Here is an 18,196-nt window from a genome sequence, read left to right as displayed (position 1 = left end):
TGAGTGACATAGCAAACAAGGAAGACTTTGTCAGCTACTCCCAACTTTATCATGTGGTGTCGATGGGTGACAGGGGTTTCCCATTCTCTGTCATCCCATTATATGCTGAGATTGCTACTGATCCTATTATGGAAGGTTTTAAATAGAGATGAGCGAGCATACTCGCTAAGGACAAATACTCGAGCGTGTACCTGCCCGATCGTGAGAAAAGATTCGGGTGTCGGCAGGTGAGAGAGGGGTGGAATGGGGGGGGGGGGTATATCTTCCTCCCCCGCCGCTCCCTCCTGCTCACTCCCACAACACACCGCTCACCCCCGCCGACACGCAAATCTTTTCTCACGAGCAGGCAGGGGTACTCGCTAAGGACAATACTCGCTCCAGTATGCTCACTCATCTCTAGTTATAAACTGTTGGGAATGACTCTGCTACTGGCCATTAGAGAAGGAGTCTACGTGTCAATAGACAGCCCATTACCTGATTGCAGGAGTAGGTACTTTAAACCTGAGCCATATATTTACAATGGTGCTGGTCGCAAGCCCAGTACCATGTTATTTTGATCACACTTTATCACTAACCGGTTAATAAGTAATTTTTATATAGTTTTGACATTTCTTTGAATTACTAGAACATTGGAGTATTACTGACATCTAAGGAATACCATATCAACCTTTGTATACTACAAGCTACCCTGGTAGGGGGATAAGAAGATGGACCAATGTAATTTGATCACATTATATAGCAAGAACCCTGCGTTATTGTATGTGCTTAGAGTATTGATTATAGGTATGTATACCTCTGATAGTAAATTTATTTTGTGTGTGGTTTCTGCTTCTATTATAATTTTACTCCTGTCCTCAACTAGCTTTTTCTGCATGTAGTTTGCCATTCCCTCTGACATGAGCAAGAGGAAGGTTACAGGGTCGGGTTGGGACCAGGGGTTAATTGGCATTAGAGTATTCTGGAGAAATGCAATCAGAATAGGTTATGGAACCAAAGCAGTTAGCTCCACGTCCTGTGTAGTGGCTCTTGCTTGTAACTGCAAAGGCAGCCCTAATTAAAGTTATTGTCCACTGCACCTGTAATTATGAGCACAGATCACTATACAGGTGCTCCGACCCCTTTGTGTTGCAGTGCCTATTTAGGTGATCAACAGGGATTCTAAGCAGTGAACCCCAGCCAATCAACTGTTGATCACATGTCCTGACGATAGGTCATCATTAGTATTTCCCTGGAAAACCCCAATAGGCCTCCCTCACATGACGCAGGTGTTTTTACGTCCACTCGAGCACGCCGTTAAATCACATGAATGTTTTTTTTTCCACGATGAAAGGCAGAGATAATTAGCGTTTTTTTTAATCAAATGTTCACACAAGCATTTTTGTGCGGCGAGAACACGGCAACATATTCTGTGAAGTGTCAAAGAGAAGTAAGGCTGAATTGCTACTCCAACCCACTGTGGGCTGCTACATATAGGCCACATGTATTACCTTGCTCTCTACAGCCTTATTTTTGCTTTTGGCTGCCTTTCTCTGTCAGGAGGATAGTCTTCAGGCCTGGCTTTTTCATTGCAGTTTTGGCACAGCGCATCGCTCGCAGTAGGAGATAGATGCAACCTTCCCAAGGAGAGCAATAGGGCGAGGAGTAAGAGGGGGAGTAGGAAAGGTTGCCGTTTCCAGGTCACCCCTTTGTTGCTGAGCGTCAGAGTCTCTGCCATTTTACACCCTTTATTAGGGCTTGAGGCGGCACCCTGACAAGTATTTTTCCTTTGGTTGGTTGGTTCCTTGCTCTTGGTGGAGTTACACCCTGCTATTTCACGCACAGACCCCAACATGCAGGAGTGTGTCTCACTCTCGGAAAGACTGCTTGTCACCCTGCGGTAAGTACATCAGGTGGTATATGCTAAAAATTGACTTCTGTTTTGATGTTGGCAACACTATGGTTCCATTCACGGTGAGCAGTTGGGCTATTAGACAAGTCGCATCCAAAAGTGCACGCGGCAAAAATTGTGTGCGTTTTTGCCGTCTTGGTACTGCCAGAAAAGGTGAGGCACACATGGTTTCAGCCATGCTGCCTAATGTGCAATTTTCTGGTTTGGGGGGACAGCCCCTGTGAATGCTCCCTAAGTTTGCTGTGTCACTCTGCTTTTAGGCTTTTTGTTGGGGGCCAAACGTTTTCACCTTTTACTTAATACTGCTTTCATACTATTTAGGTATTGTGTAGGCTAAATAGTTGCCTATGTCTATTTGCTCATTGTATTGTTTGTGTGCCCCATTGTGCACCCAATAGTTTACCTAAACACTAGAGATAAGCGAGCCCACTTGTCCAAGCTTGATGCTCGTTCGAGCATTAGGGTACTCGAAATGCTTGTTACTCGAGACGAACACCACGCGGTACTCGAGTCAATTGCATTTCCTTCCCGCATGCTTAACGCCATTTTCTAGCCAATACACATGCAGGGAAGGCATTACAACCTCCTGCTGTGACGTGCCAGCCCTCTGCCCGCCAACAGCAGTGAGTGACTGAGCCGATCAGGTGACCGCCGAGAACTTAAAATGGCTCACCTCAAACGCATGCTGGCAGATGTTAGGGAAAGTGCTGCTGCTGATATAGGGACAGTGTTAGAGTAGGATCCTGTCATCAAGAACCCCAACAGTCCTTCTTAGGGCTACTCCTCATAGTATGCTTTACTGTTGTGGCTGGCTGGGAGCAGTAGTGCACATCTAGGGCTGTGCAGACCATTTCAGCTATACTGTTCTGTGTGTGCAGTGCATAAAGCAGAGTGTAGTGACACAGCTACTTATATAGGGAAAGTTTTACAGTCCTCCTGATCATCTATACAGGAACCCCAACGGTCCTTCTTAAAGGGGTTGTCCCGCGGCAGCAAGTGGTTCTATACACTTCTGTATGGCCATATTAATGCACTTTGTAATGTACATTGTGCATTAATTATGAGCCATACAGAAGTTATAAGAAGTTTTTCACTTACCTGCTCCGTTGCTAGCGTCCTCGTTTCCATGGAGCCGACTAATTTTCGCCGTCTAATGGCCAAATTAGCCGCGCTTGCGCAGTCCGGGTCTTCTTCTTTGCTGAATGGGGCTCTGTGTAGCTCCGCCCCGTCACGTGCCGATTCCAGCCAATCAGGAGGCTGGAATCGGCAATGGACCGCACAGAAGCCCTGCGGTCCATCGAGGGAGAGGATCCCGGCGGCCATCTTCAGCAGGTAAGTAAGAAGTCACCGGAGAGCGGGGATTCAGGTAAGCACTCTCCAGTGTTCTTTTTTAACCCCTGCATCGGGTTGTCTCGCGCCGAACAGGGGGGGTTGAAAAAAAAAATCCCCGTTTCGGCGCGGGACAACCCCTTTAAGGCTATATCTCACCATGTGCATTATGGTTGTGGCTGGCTGGGAGCAGTAGGTCACCAACATTTGTATTACGCATCTAGGCCTGTTCCCAGCCTTTCAGTTATAGCGTTCTTAGCCTGCAGTGCATTACACCGACGTAATTTACACCAAACTATTTCAGCCCTGCCGCTGTGGAGAGCGTCTCACAATATCCTTTCCTTGGGGGGTTTACATAGCCACATTTACCAGCACTATCCACTGGCTTTAGAGTCTTCTCCCACTCCTTACAGCCTCTGTCATCTACAAGTCTCTGTGAGCGGTAAATTACCCCTAGGTATCAGCGCAAGGCAGCGGGTTAATTTTTTCAAGTCATACCATTGAACCTCCGCTATCTTCAAGTCTCTGTGTAAAGTGAATTAGCCACAGTTCTCAGCGCTGTTCAGTGGGGCCCTGCTCTATTTTTAATCTGCCGATAACTGTCTCAAGAGCTTTTTTTTTGGATGAGGATGATGATGAGACACACTTGTCTGTCAGTGAGGTAGTAGTAAGGGCAGTAAGTGCAAGGGAGAAGCGCACAGAGGATTTGGAGGAAGAGCAGCTGGACGATGAGGTGACTGACCCCACCTGGTTTGCTAAGCCTACTGACGACAGGGCTTCAGAGGGGGAGGCAAGTGCAGCAGCAGGGCAGGTTGGAAGAGGCATTGGAGTGGCAGGGGTAGAGGCAGGGCCAGAGCGAAGAATCCCCGAACTGTTTTCCAAAGCACCCCCTCACAGCAAGCCTCTGTGCAGAGAGCTAGGTGTTCAAAGGTGTGGATGTTTTTATAGTGAGAGCGCGGACGACCGACGAACAGTTGTGTGCAACCTGTGTTGCACCAAGATCAGCCGGGGAGCCAGCACTACGAGCCTGACCGCCACCAGTATGAGCAGGCATATGATGGCCCAGCACCCCACAAGGTGGGATGAAGGACATTCACCACCTCCAGGTCACACCACTGCCTCTTCCCCTGTGCCGCAACCTGCCACACAGATCCAATCTTCCCTCCCAGGACGCAGGCACGAGCACCTCCCGGCCTGCACTCACACCCTCACCTCCACGGTGCTCCACTCCATCCAGCATTGTCTCTCAGTGCAGCGTTCAGCTGTTGCAAACACAAGCATAATGCTCCACCACCCATCTGCATGCACAAGCTTTAAACGTGCACATTGCTAAGTTAATCCGCCTGGAGATGCTGCCGTACAGGCTTGTGGAGGCTTTCAAAAACATGATGGTGGTGGCGGTTGTGCGCTACTCGGTTCCCAGTTACCACTATTTTTCCCGGTGTGCCATCCCCGCCCTACACCAACACGTCTCTCGCAACATAAATCGTGCCCTCAGCAACGTGGTTACTCGGAAGGTCCACTTAACCACGGACACATGGACAAGTACTGGCAGGCAGGGCCACTATATCTCCCTGACGGCACCTTGGGTGAACTTGGTGGAGGCTCGGACCGAGTCAGAGCCTGGGACCGCTCACCTCCTATACACACCCACAATAGCGGGTCCTACCTTGGTGCAGGTATCTGCGGCGTTTTATGCCACCTCCTCCACCACCTCTACCTCTCAATAGGATGTTTAGTGCAGCTGGGGGAATCATCACGGATAAGCGTACCCGCCTGTCAACTGCCAATGCCGACATGCTTACACTCAAAGATGAACAAAGGCTGGATTTCCCCTAGACTTCTCTTCTCCACCAGTGGAAAGCAGCGGAACCTAATGATTCTTTTCGCTGCAACAGGAGAAAAATGCATCCTCTATCACCACAAAAAAGGGGGAATTAACTTTGTCAATTACTCTAGGATATTATTACTCCTCCTACTACTACTCCTCCTAAAACAGCATGTCATCACACTGAACTGCAAATTTTTCTGCAGCCCAAAAGCCTCTGTTTAAAAGTTTTTACAATTTTGGGTTTCACCTGCGCACGCGGTTGAGCAATTCTTCAGGGCTACACTAGTACTCTTGGTACACCAATTTTTCAGGCTCTTGCCTATACTGTTATCTAACTAATTTTTCCGGCCTTCGCCTACACTCTTGGTAACCAATTTTTTCAGGTGTTCGCCTATACTCTTGGTACACAAATGTTTCAGGGGTTCGCCTACACTCTTGCTACAGAAATGTTACAAGGGTCCACCTATACTCTTGCTACTGAAAGGTTTGAGGGGTTCGCCTCTACTCTTGCTACATAAATGTTACAAGGGTCCACCTATACTCTTGCTACTGAAAGGTTTCAGGGGTTCGCCTATACTCTTGCTACATAAGTGTTACTGGCGGTCCACATATACTCTTGCTACAGAAATATTACTGGGGTCCGCCTAAACTCTTGCTACAGAAGTATTATTGGGGTCGACCTATACTCTTGCTACATAAATGTTACTGGGGTCTGCCTATAATCTTGCTACAGAAAGGTTACAGGGGTCCAGCTATACACTTGGTACTGAAACGTTTGAGGGGTTCACCTCTGCTCTTACTACAGAAATGTTACTGGGGTCTGCCTATACACTTGCTACTGAAAGATTTGAGGGGTTCACCTATACTTTTGCTACAGAAATGTTACAGGGGTCCGCCTATACTGTAGGTGCACAAAGGTTTCCCATTGCGGTGTTCAGATGCCTGACACATACGCAGAATGAAGTGTGTGGAGACACATGGATTTCCCATAGCTATTTAACTCATGGCACATTGGTTCATACAAGATGGAGGCAGGGACCGAACCTGACCCAGGGCTCACGTACTTCCCACCCAGAGCATTGCGGGTCCTACCTCAGTCATGGTTTCTTGGCATTATTATGCCACCACCTCCTCCTGCTTGGGGTCTGGGGATCAGCGATGGGCAACATGTATTTTCTCTCGTGTTACCACAGTTATCTGAGACAGGGGTTTGGGCCAAACAAAAGGCGCGTTACTGCATTAATGAGACTTCACAGCTGCACTAGGATCCAAATCCGCTTTATGCCCACTATTACTGAGGGTGTGAGCTGATGCTGAGGTCCTCGGCGGGGTGAAACTGCCTTGTTTGGGCGCTCTGATTTCTTTATGTGTAATACCGTCTTTGAGTTCCATGGGCTCGCCTATGCTGTGGGTGCACAAAGACTTCACATTGTGTTGTTTTAACTGTCTGGCAGAAATACAATGACTGACTATGCTATGGTGAAGATGGCTTTCCCATTGCGGTGTTTTACCTATCTGGCACAAATACACTGAGTGACTAGGGCAGAAGTGTGGGCCTAGGTCCTGGTGAAACTCTGCCAAGTTTGGGAACTCTCTTTTCTTCCTGTTTAATACTGTCCCTGGGTTCCAGGGGCTCACCTATACTGTGGGTGCACAAAGGCTTCCCCATTGCATTGTTCAACTATCTGACACATACAAAGAATGAATTGGGCTGAAATGTGGGCGGAGGTCCTTGTCGGGGTGAAACTCTGCCATGTTTGGGCACTCTGATTTCTTCATGTGTAATACTTTCTCTGGGTTCCAGGGGCTCGCCTTTGCTGTGGGTGCACAAAGACTTCAAATTGCGTTGTTTTACCTGTCTGGCACAAATACACTGACTGACTAGGGCAGAAATGTAGGCCGAGGCCCTTGGCATGGTGAAAGTCTGCCATGTTTGGGCACTCTGATTTCCTCATGTGTAATACTATCTTTGTGCACCCACAGCTTAGACGAGCCCAAGGAACTCAAAGACTTCCCATTGCGGTGTTGAGCTATCTGACACCTACACAGAATGAATTGTGTAGGGACACATGGATTTCCCATTGCTATGTAACTCGTGGCACCTTGGGTCACACAAGGTGGAGGCTGGGACCGAGTCTGACCCTGGGCCCGCTCACGTGCTTCCCACACAGAGTATTATTGCATTGTGGAGATGTGTAGAAGTGTTGGCACCTGAGTCCCCTTTGTGTCCCCTCCACGTTTGCGGCTCCTGACAATTTTGTGACCAAGGTGGCATGGGATTGGAATGATGATTGTACATCAATTCATCATAAATTCTCAACAGCATTGTGAGCTGTCGCCCACATTTTCAAAGAGGGTCATTGCCTAGCCCTGCCAAGCCTGTAAAATGTGTGCCTCAGGTTCCTCTTCATCCAGTGCGCACGTATAAATCGACATGAGGGTGGTACGGCTATGAAGCGGGCATGTGGCATGAGGCCGGCTGAATGCTGCGCAGGGAAAATTTTTGGGTGCGCTGTGGATGCTGGGTCGGGTGGTGGGGGGGGGGGCAGGGTGGACAGCAATGCCAGCATGTAACCCAGGAGAAGAGGCAGCGGTAACACCCGCAGGCGGTGATTGTCATTGATTGCAGGTAGTGTTGTGCTTAGCTAAGATTTTGCAGCGCGTGTGCCTTGCTAATGAGGGTTTGTCTGAAGTAAATTGTTAGGGGGGTGACCGCCAGGCTCTTGCCCCCATTGTGGCTTAATAGTGGGAGCTGGGAGCCTCAGATGCAGCCATGCATGCCGCCTCTGCCCTTCCCTATCTATTTCTGTGGTGTCTCCATGACTTTCTGATGTTTTCTGGTGTTTCACAAGTCATCACCTATGCGGAGCATCGGTCCCATACAAAAATGCTTGAGTTCTCCATGGACTTCACTGGGGTTCGTTACTCGAAACGAGCTCTCGAGCATTACGAAAAGTTTGATTCGAGCAACGAGCACCCGAGCATTTTGGTGCTCGCTCATCTCTACTAAATACCTAATGTTAGCAATCTAGTTTATGGAGCAGCTTTTAGGCCAAAGCAAGTTTTTAGTTTGAGCCTTCCCAGATAGTGTGAACACCATCAGTGTTGTGTGTTTGTGGCAATGCAGAATGTGTTTACAGGGTTGACTGGTGTTAATGATAATTGCAAATGCTGAATAACTAAAATCAGAATATGGGTGTGTTTGTAGTGTTTTTTGTACCCTTTTCCATCTTCTCTCAGTTTCCTGACCACAGTCAATTTATATGCCTCGTTACATTTTGAATTCCAGCTTGGCATCTCAACGGTATCCAGAATAGTCCCCAGAGACCTGCAACATTATTTGGCAGCGCCTGGTGCCTCAAGCTATGGCTCCTTCTTTGTGGCAAAAATGGCTAGACATTGCTGCGGGCTTTTGGGAGTCTACGCAGTTTTCCAACTGCATTGGGGTGCTGGACAGAAATCACATTCGTTTTAGAAAGCCACTGCACTCAAGGTCCTGATATTTCAACTTTGGGCAATTTTTTTCTGTGGTCCTTTTGGCTGTGGCTGACAGCAACTATTGTTTCAACCTGGTTGATATTGGGGCCTATGGAAGCGCTGCGGATACTATTTTAACTGCTTCTAGAATGAGTTGGTGCCTTTAGGTCAGCCAACATACCCTGTCAGAACCAAAAATTCATTCTGGCTTGACCAGTCAAACTGTCCCATTTGTATTTGTGGCGGATTTCGGCTTTTGCCTGTCGACTCATGTCATGCGTTCCTTTTGCTCGCAGAAACATGGATACCAGGAGGTGGGTTTGAGATTACTGTCTCACATATGCCCGATGTTATGTTGAATGTACATTTGGAATTCTCGTTAACAGGTGATGGGTTTTCACCAGTGCTATTCAACTGGTTCCAGACGTGTGTGTGGTAATTAGAGCCTGTGTAGTTCTGTATAACTCTTGCTGGCACAACAATGCTGCATGGATTGCAGCCAAGGCTCAACCAAGTTGTGGATGAGTCTAGATTGTATGTTAGGCAATCCCAATCTGCTCTGTGAATGCAGGATGTTTTTGTCAATCTGTTTTTTGTTGTTTTTTTTTTTCGCCTTAGCCCTCATAGACACATTACCTGGCAGTTAGACCATGTGCAGGGAAGCAGATGAGCTGGTCTCTCCAGAGGATAGTTTTTTTCTTCTTTTTAAGCCAGCTGTGCCTTTAATTTACAGGGACATATTGGCACTTGTTCAAGTTAGGGACTTGCAAAAGTATGAGGCTGCTTCGACTGGGTTGTGAGCTTACACTAAATTGGCAGCCAAGGAGTGCCTTCACTTTGTAGCTTAATGAAAACAAAGATCTGGTACCGTGTTAGCCAGTAGAGCAAAATGTGATTGTTCTCAGCAAGAGAAACCACGTAATCTTGTAGATATGATACCTTTTAATAGCTAACAAAAATACATGATATAATATAGTGAGCTTGCGAACCAACGTAGGGTTCTTCTTCAGGCTTATGGATTGGATCTGAAGAGGCATGGATATTTATACACACTTATAACATACATACTTATGACAAGGCACAGATATGGATGTGATTGGTTCGCACATAAAAGGAATTCTGCAACAGCAAACAAACTTTTTTTGTCTAGGCACTGATAGCGGAGTGAAAGTTTTATGGTCCCTAAATTACTGTTGGAGGGGGGAGGGGAGGTCGGGCAGGCTAGAAATGCTATAAGAGGCACACAAACATTTTTAGCTAAACACTGATAAGGGAGTGAAAGTTTATGGTCCCTGAATTACTGTTGATGGGGGTCTTATCTGTATAATAAATGTCTCACACTTCCCATTCACGCATAAATCCTGGGGAATAATTTAACCCAGTATTCAGCGTGTCAAAGGTTGTTATCAATTTATATTCCCAAATTCTTCTGTGGTTTTGTGACTTGAAACCACCCTTCAATATCAAAACTCTCATATCTCCTATGTTATGTCCATGGTTAGAGAAGTGCTCGGCCACAGGTAATTCTCTTTTTCTGTGTTTAATCGTGTGGCGATGAGATCTCATCCTTGCTTTCAGTTTCTGTCCTGTTTCTCCAACATAAAGACCCCCAACAGGACATTTACTGCACATGATCAGGTACACAACATTGGACGAGGAACATGTGAATGTCCCTGGGATCTTATAGTCCTGCTGTGTGTTGGGGATCCGTATCCTGTCCGCAGTCAGTACATGTGAGCAGGTCTTGCAGCTCCTTACATTACAGGGATAAGTTCTGTTGTGGAATTCAATGTTCCGTCAATATGCTGTGAGGCTCCAAATCAGAGGTGGTTATGGCGGCCGCCGTGAGAAAGCAATGAAACACAGAGATCAGGCCTGTGTCTAGAAGCAATCTGTGTTTATTCTGTACATTGTCATTTCTTATACAAAAAATAGAAGGAGTATCAGTAGGCGTATCAGTAGGCGTATCAGTGCGCGTATCAGTGCAAAGGCTAGTGTTACAAAGTTCAATCTGTTATACTGAGGTCAAAGTACTAAGGTGGTGAATAATTGCGTTTTCTCAATAAACATGGCTTCTTTTGTTGGAATGTAGACTGACTGTCTAGTACCTTGATTCTTTATCACAATCTAACTTTTAATCACATGCCCTAGACAGCAGTTAATGATCGAAGCATTCCATTATCCTTTGATCATTGTAACGAGATTAACAAGATCTTGGAGACATGATGGACATTTAAGATTACACCTCTACTTAATGTAATTAAGTACTAACCTAAATGTACAAGCATTTATCAGAGCTTTTCATAGGACACAGAATAGAGTGTACAATTTAGGCCTAAAGCCTCCGGAAACGTGTATCAAAGATACATACATATATAAATTAATATGTTCATAACCCTCACAATCCCCCATTTGAAACAGTCCATCTTGAAAAGAGCCTTTGTTGTGGTACTATCAAGGGTGCTAAGCCACCCCTGCCGGTCTTTCTATCCTCTTCGCCGGATCCCCACTGTTGGTGCTCTTTTACTCTTTTGACTGTTTTAACGATATCATAGAGGGAGCGATTCCAGATAATTTGCTTGTCTCCGTATCCCACAGAATGTCCATAAGTTGCAAACACTCAAAAGAATGAACAAAAGAAACAGTATTAGTAATGGGTGAAACATAAAATCCATCATCTTTCCTGCTGTAGGTGACCATCCAGTAAAAATATCATACCAGTTATATTCGGTGTCTATCTGGATTTTATTACCTATGCTGACCAACTTATCTCCTACCCATATAGTTTGTTTTTCTAATTCCATAAGGGAGAGGTTAGTAACATCCAAATGCTTTTGAAGGTGTTCAGTGTCTTTCATTAGTCTTACGATTCTACCCAAGGATATAGTCAGATTTGACATAGGGATAGCATCTGGGTGCCAGTAGTACTTTATTGCAGCTTCAGCATCTGGCAAAAAGGTGTAAGTTTCTGTAAACCAATGTATCACCGATATGTTCTGTAAACATCCAGAAAATGGAGTGGTGAGATTATACATACTGGTGGTTTTAGTTTGGTTGGTAACAAAGCATATATATTGGGGGGCCAACTTCTATCAGCATATGGAAAGACGCAGGTAGCACCGTCCAATCACATATGCTGACTGAAGGCTGCAGGAAACATGGCTCATATGCGGCTGTACTCCGTCCGCATACTAGGCCATCCAGTGTTTCTTCACAGTTCTCTATGCCATGGGTTTTATTTTCACTATCAATCATAGTACCTGTGAACTTGGGCAACCAATATTGGAAAGCATATAGAGGCGGTCCGAACACCACAGGTAGTACTACAAACTTACACATCAGGCTTGTGTCCTTTACATCATAAAAAGTCATTTCTCCAGTGCAATATTCATCAGAGCATTCTACACTATCAGCCCGGGGCCGTATCCAGGATGCTACTGGAATTACATTCTTGAAAATATTTCTCCACAATTTTTCATTCTTTGTCATCAAATCTGACTGTGCTTTATCCTTCTCGTGAATCATATATACATATTGCAGGCTACATTGTGTATAGTTTATGAATTTACTCATATTTACAAACAAATCATTTTGAACCCCAAAACTCAGATTAAAAAGCGTTAATACATCCTTATTATATCCTAATGCAAGATGTTGGGGGAGGAATATGGAGGGCATCCATTGTGCCTGAATATTGACCAGATTAGACACATCTCTTCCTTCCCCTGCCATCTTATTTTTCATTACTTCTAAATCTACTGAATTTAAGCCCCCTGTGCCTGCTCCTATTCCTCCAAGAAGAGTATCGTACCATTCTCTCTTCATTCTAGAGCATGATTTCATTACAGGGAAAGATATATTAAACTGCACTACGGTCCTCTGTTGTTTGGTTGAGACATTTTTACATGTATGGGGGAGCCTAACTAAATTGTCAGTGTGTACCACAGGGGTTGTTTCCAGGACGGTCAAAAGGTTTAACCACATTAGAGAGTTGGCTATAGGAGTACCATTAATGCACAGGAGAGTATATGTATCTTTTAAAGATATTGTCTGGTTTGTGCCTCCTCTTCCAACTTGGTCACCCTTACACATTAACGTTTTTGAAAGATGCTCATATGTGAACTGCTTATCTATATGAGCCACACATCCTTGGGTTAGTTTATAGCATGAGATATTTACTCTACTGATAATGTTTATCCAAGGATGCTCTCCTTCCTGTATGACATATGAACGACCTTTAAATTTATTGGAGGGGACATATAAGCCACTGGTCTTTCCTAGTGTAAAATTGGCTATTATGCACCTATGATTGCCTTCACATATGAACTCGTCTTGCTGTCTGGCTTTACTTTTATTTGCCCAACCCCAGTAGCTTCTAACAACACCTCCTTCCTTAGTTTGTGCCAATTTCAACTTTCCCGCTGGCGTCAGGGTCCAGGCCCTGGCGATAAGCAGGAGAATTCCAAGCACCAGGAATAGTCTCATTTCTCTCATATTGTGGTTTCTTAACCTTTTTGCAATGTGAGGCATGTACCCAATTGGTTTTACCCTCTAGTTTGACGGCAGTACTGGTTGTGAGCAGCACTTGATACGGGCCGTCAAACCTTGGTTCCAATGTCCTCCTCACGTGTCTCTTTGTCACTACCCAATCTCCGGGCTGCAGATCATGCGTTCCTTCAAGAGAATTTGGATCTGGAATTGAAGAAAACACTTGATTGTGTGTTGCCTTTAGGCGTGCATTTAAGGACATAACATAGTCAGTTAGAGTACCATACTGGGCCTGCAGTACCTGTGGAAAGTACAGACCCAACCTGGGTGCGCACCCAAACAAGATTTCATATGGTGATAATCCTGTTTTTCTGTTAGGCACATATCTGACTGAGAAAAGGGCCAATGGGTGGCACTTAGTCCATGGTTTGCCTGTTTCTTTCATTGCTTTCTGTATTTTTAGTTTTAGGGTACCATTCATCCTTTCTACCTTCCCACTACTTTGTGGATGATAAGGGGTGTGAAATGCTTGGGAAATACCCAGGGCAGACATGATGTGTTGCATTATTTCACCTGTGAAATGTGTACCCCCTGTCTGACTCGATTACCTCTGGTACCCCATACCTGCAGACTACCTCATTCATGAGCTTCTTTGCTGTTGCCTGAGCAGTTGCCTTGGTGATGGTGTAGGCCTCAACCCAACCTGAGAAGATATCAACAACAACAAGCACATATTCATATTTCCCCACACGTGGGAGCTGAATATAGTCAATTTGCAATCTCTGAAATGGGTAGAGTGGCCTAGGCAAGTGTTTTTGCGGGACCTTTACTTTCTGTCCTGGGTTGCTCACGGCACAGATCATACAAGATTGGACAAATGATGCAGCAGTTACAGAGAACCCAGGGGCCACCCATTCTCTCTCAAGCGTCAGTAGCATAGCTGCCTTCGATAGGTGAGTCTTTCCATGGATCAGCTGGGCCATCATGGGGTACAGGGATCGTGGTAGGCAAGTTCTTCTGACTGTTTGCCATACGCCACCCTGTTCTACTGCTCCCATATTAGTCCATTTATCTTTTTCTTCTTTTCTGGCTTGTGACTGTAATGTCTTTAGTACATCAATGTCCATATTTTTATCAAAGTCCAAATCATAGTCTCTGACTTGTGCAGTCAGTATCTTCTTTTCTTCTTTCTTCCATGGTTTGAGGGCCGCTGCCTTTGCTGTGAAGTCTGCGAGGGCGTTGCCTTTTGCTTCTGCAGTGTCGGCTTTAGTATGAGCTTTCACCTTTAGGATTGCTACTTTATCCGGTAGGAGTAGGGCTTTCATAAGGTTCTGTACTGCTGCACCATTCTTAATGGGTTGTCCTACAGAAGTTAAAAATTGTCTGGCCTTCCATATTGGGCCGTAATCATGAGCTATGCCAAATGCATACCTGGAATCAGTGTAAACGTTTGCTGTTTTACCTTCTGCCACTCTACACGCCTCGGTGAGGGCCTTCAATTCCGCTTCTTGTGCTGAGACATGCGGAGGCAGAGCTTCTGCTTTTAGGACATCATGTTGTGTGACTACTGCATACCCGGTATGGAATCGGCCATCCTCACCTTGGTACCGTGAACCATCTACAAAAAGCTCAAAATGTGCATTGTCAATAGGCGTTTCAGTAACTGATTCAAAACCTGCAGTTTCTTGCTGCATCAATTCTAGACAATCATGTTGGTGTTTTGAATCAAATAAATCAGAATCATGCTGTACAGAATTTAAAAATAACTGATCTGCAGTACCAAAATCCCCCCCCCCCATTTGAATCGGGATACTCGATTGGAAGAAGAGTAGCCGGGTTCAAGGTAGTGCACCGTTGGAAGGAGATGTTAGGAGGCATGAGCCAGGCACATTGTAACCTTATTTGACGAGCTAGAGACAGGTGTTTAGGTTGTACTTGAGTGAGTATACTCTGGATGTCATGGGGGGTGAGAACCACTAGGGGGTAGTCCAGGACCAACTCAGAAGATTTGTCAACCATTGCTTGTACTGCTGCTACCGCACAGACACAGGAGGGGGCTCCTCGGGCCACCAGATCCAATCTCATGGAGTAATACCCAAGTGGCCGTGGACGTCCTCCATGTTTTTGTGTCAACACTGCCGTCGCATGACCAGAAAGTTCAGTGCAGAAGAGAGTGAAAGGTAGAGTGTAATTTGGAATTCCCAGTGCTGGAGAACTGAGAATAGAGAGTTTTAGTGTATGGAAATTGTCAGTTGCTTCAGGAGTGAGAGAGAAAGGAACACTTGGAAGACAATCATAGAGTGGTTGCATCAGGGATGAGGCAGAACGGATCCAAGGACGGCAGTATGAGACAAGCCCCAAAAAGGTGCTGAGTTTGGCAGCAGAAGAAGGTACAGAAATGGCTTGAACTGCAGCTTTTCGTTCTTCTGTGAGATGTTTGGTTCCTTGAGCTAGGCAATGGCCTAGAAACACAACCTTTTGTTTACAAAGCTGTAATTTTTCCTTTGAAGCCTTGCAGCCATTTTCTGCTAAAAATTTTAGAAGAGAAATGGATGCAGATTGACATGTTTTCAGATCCTCAGCACAAAGCAGAAGGTCATCAACATATTGCAACAGCACAGTTCCATCAGGCGGAGTCCAGGCCTGCAAAACAGACTGGAGTGCCTGGGTGTACATGTTTGGAGAATTCTGCGCACCTTGTGGCAGGACGGTCCAAGCGTATTGTTTACCCTTGAAGGTAAAAGCAAAAAGGTACTGGCAATCCGGATGGATCGGTACACTGAAAAACGCATTTGCAAGATCTATCACTGTAAAAAATGTTGCAGTGGGCGGGACTTGTGCTAAAAGCGTATGTGGATTTGGCACTACTGGGGTGTCGAGTACAGTTACTTTATTAATTTCCCGAAGATCATGTACCATGCGATAAACATCTGGTTGTCCCTTTTGTGTTTTCTTTTTAACTGGGAAGAGGGGAGTATTGGCTGGTGATGTTATTTCCCGTAGTGCCCCCATTTGAATTAAGTCTGTAATTTGTGGGCCTATAGAATCCTCTTGGGCCCTACCCAATGGATATTGTTTTACTTGGGGGGCTACGCATCCTGGTTTTAGTGTGACTACCATGGGTGTCACATTCATATGACCAATATCTGTTTTGGACTTGGCCCAGAGTTCCTGTGGAACTTCCTGTAATATTATTTCCTCTTCTGTAGTTAAGAGGAAAATTGGCTGTGGATCATCTAGAGAAGCCACCATCTGGCAAAATTGTTCTGCGTTTGTTTTTGCAAAATCAATCTGCACTGTTCCTTCTTCAGTAAACTGAATGGAAGCTGACAGGGCAGAGAGTATGTCTGTGCCCATAACTGACAGTGGAATATCATCACTCACCAATAGTTTTGTTAACACTGTCTGGTCTCTGAATTTTATGGGGAGAGGGTCTGTTTCCTGAAGTTTCTTAGGAACTCCTTCAAGACCTACAACAGTTTGAGCTGTATTTTGCCGGTATGCTGGAGGAATTAGGTGGCTTTGGATGACTGAGGTTGCTGCCCCTGTATCAACAAGGAAAGGAATTTCCTTATTGAGTACTTCCCCTTTAAGAAAATTGGCCACACCCTCTTTTACATTGCTCATGGGGAAGAAGGGCAGAGGGTCGCCGACTATTCAATCTTGGTTTTCTATTTCTCCCTTGGCGACTCGTGCTTTTGTGGGTTGTTCACTACCCCTCTGCTGGAGGAATTTTCTACACTCCCGTTTAAAGTGCCCAGGCTTACCACAGAAATGGCACTTAAGGTTATGTTTGGGATGGGTGCCCCGTTTTATTTTATTCTCTCCTGTGCTGTATTGTGCTATCATAACAGAGCTATGTCCTTTTTTGATTTTTAAATTTAGTTCAATGCCCTTGGCTGCTTGCACCAGGCCTGCTGCTTCATATTGTCTCCACTCAGGCTTGTTATCCATGAGTTTAGACCTCAAGGGTTCTCGCAACCCCTCTACAAAGGCCATGCTGAGTACATGGTCACCCAATTCTTGTATGTCCCTATACCCCAGATCTGACCAACGTTGTTGAAGGCGGGCATAACATTGCTCTACACTTTCATCCTTCTCTTGTGTGACATTAGAAAGAGACAGGGAGGATTCTTTTAATTTTTCTTTTGCCCAACGTTCTAGACCAATTAAAAATATCTTACCACTTTTTAATTCTCTATGTTTAATTTTATCCCAATCTGTGCCACAATAGTCTTTCACATAATTTAAAATTATAGTTCCCACTGCCTCCCCTGTTTTTAACATAATCAAAGGACCCAGATCAGCTGATGTTGCAGAGTATGTGTCTTGTATTTGTGCTATCTGTCTAAAGAAAGGCATAGGTCTGGTCATGGGGTCTGGTAATTGCTGTATAAGTGACATATGCTCTTGAGGTGTCCATGGTCTATATTTAACTTTTTGTGAGGTCATATCATATTGGCTCCTTCTGCCTTCCCCCTGTGTTACATCAGCTCCTATACCACTCTCCGCTCCCTGCATCTCCTCCTTGTCCTCTTCTCCATGCTTCCACTCACTAGCCTTGGATCTAGTGAGCATAGGCATAACCGGTTTGTGCAGAGGAGCTCCGCAAGCAGGGCAGCTCTCTCTCCAATCCGGGTTTTGTTGTCCACAATGCCAGCAGGTCCATCCCTCCTGTCCAGTGTTTGACCTTGGAGTGGATGGCTTGGCATAGGGTGGGGGAGACTGTTGGAATTGAGATGAAGGAGGGGGTGGAGGTGGAAGAGGGAACTGACCTGGCAATGGGGGAGCATAATATATCTGTCCTTTGAATTCTTTTCTCTGATATCCTGCATCTTCTATATCTCTACTTGCCTTTTTCCAACTATTCAACATTTCCTGTAATCCATTATCTTTTGCCCACCCAGCATGACTGTCTGAATACCTTTCCCACTGCTGGAGATCTAATACTCCTGTCCCTTTATATCCTATGTGCTTAAACAATTTATCACATCCTCTACCAACTGCAGCTCTGCCTTCTCTTTCTCGTACAATTTCTTTAGCTGTCTTCCATACCTTATCCTCTTTACCAGCAGTATTGCCCATGGCTGGCGGTTTATGTACACCAAGAGGCTTATTATTTTATCCTTTCATACACATAAAAGAATCCCCTGACCGTTGAAATATACAAACGGAACTGCAGG

Source organism: Eleutherodactylus coqui, chromosome 7, assembly GCF_035609145.1.
Source record: "Eleutherodactylus coqui strain aEleCoq1 chromosome 7, aEleCoq1.hap1, whole genome shotgun sequence".
Classification (NCBI taxonomy): Eukaryota; Metazoa; Chordata; class Amphibia; order Anura; family Eleutherodactylidae; genus Eleutherodactylus; species Eleutherodactylus coqui.
This window is presented reverse-complemented; position numbering follows the sequence as displayed.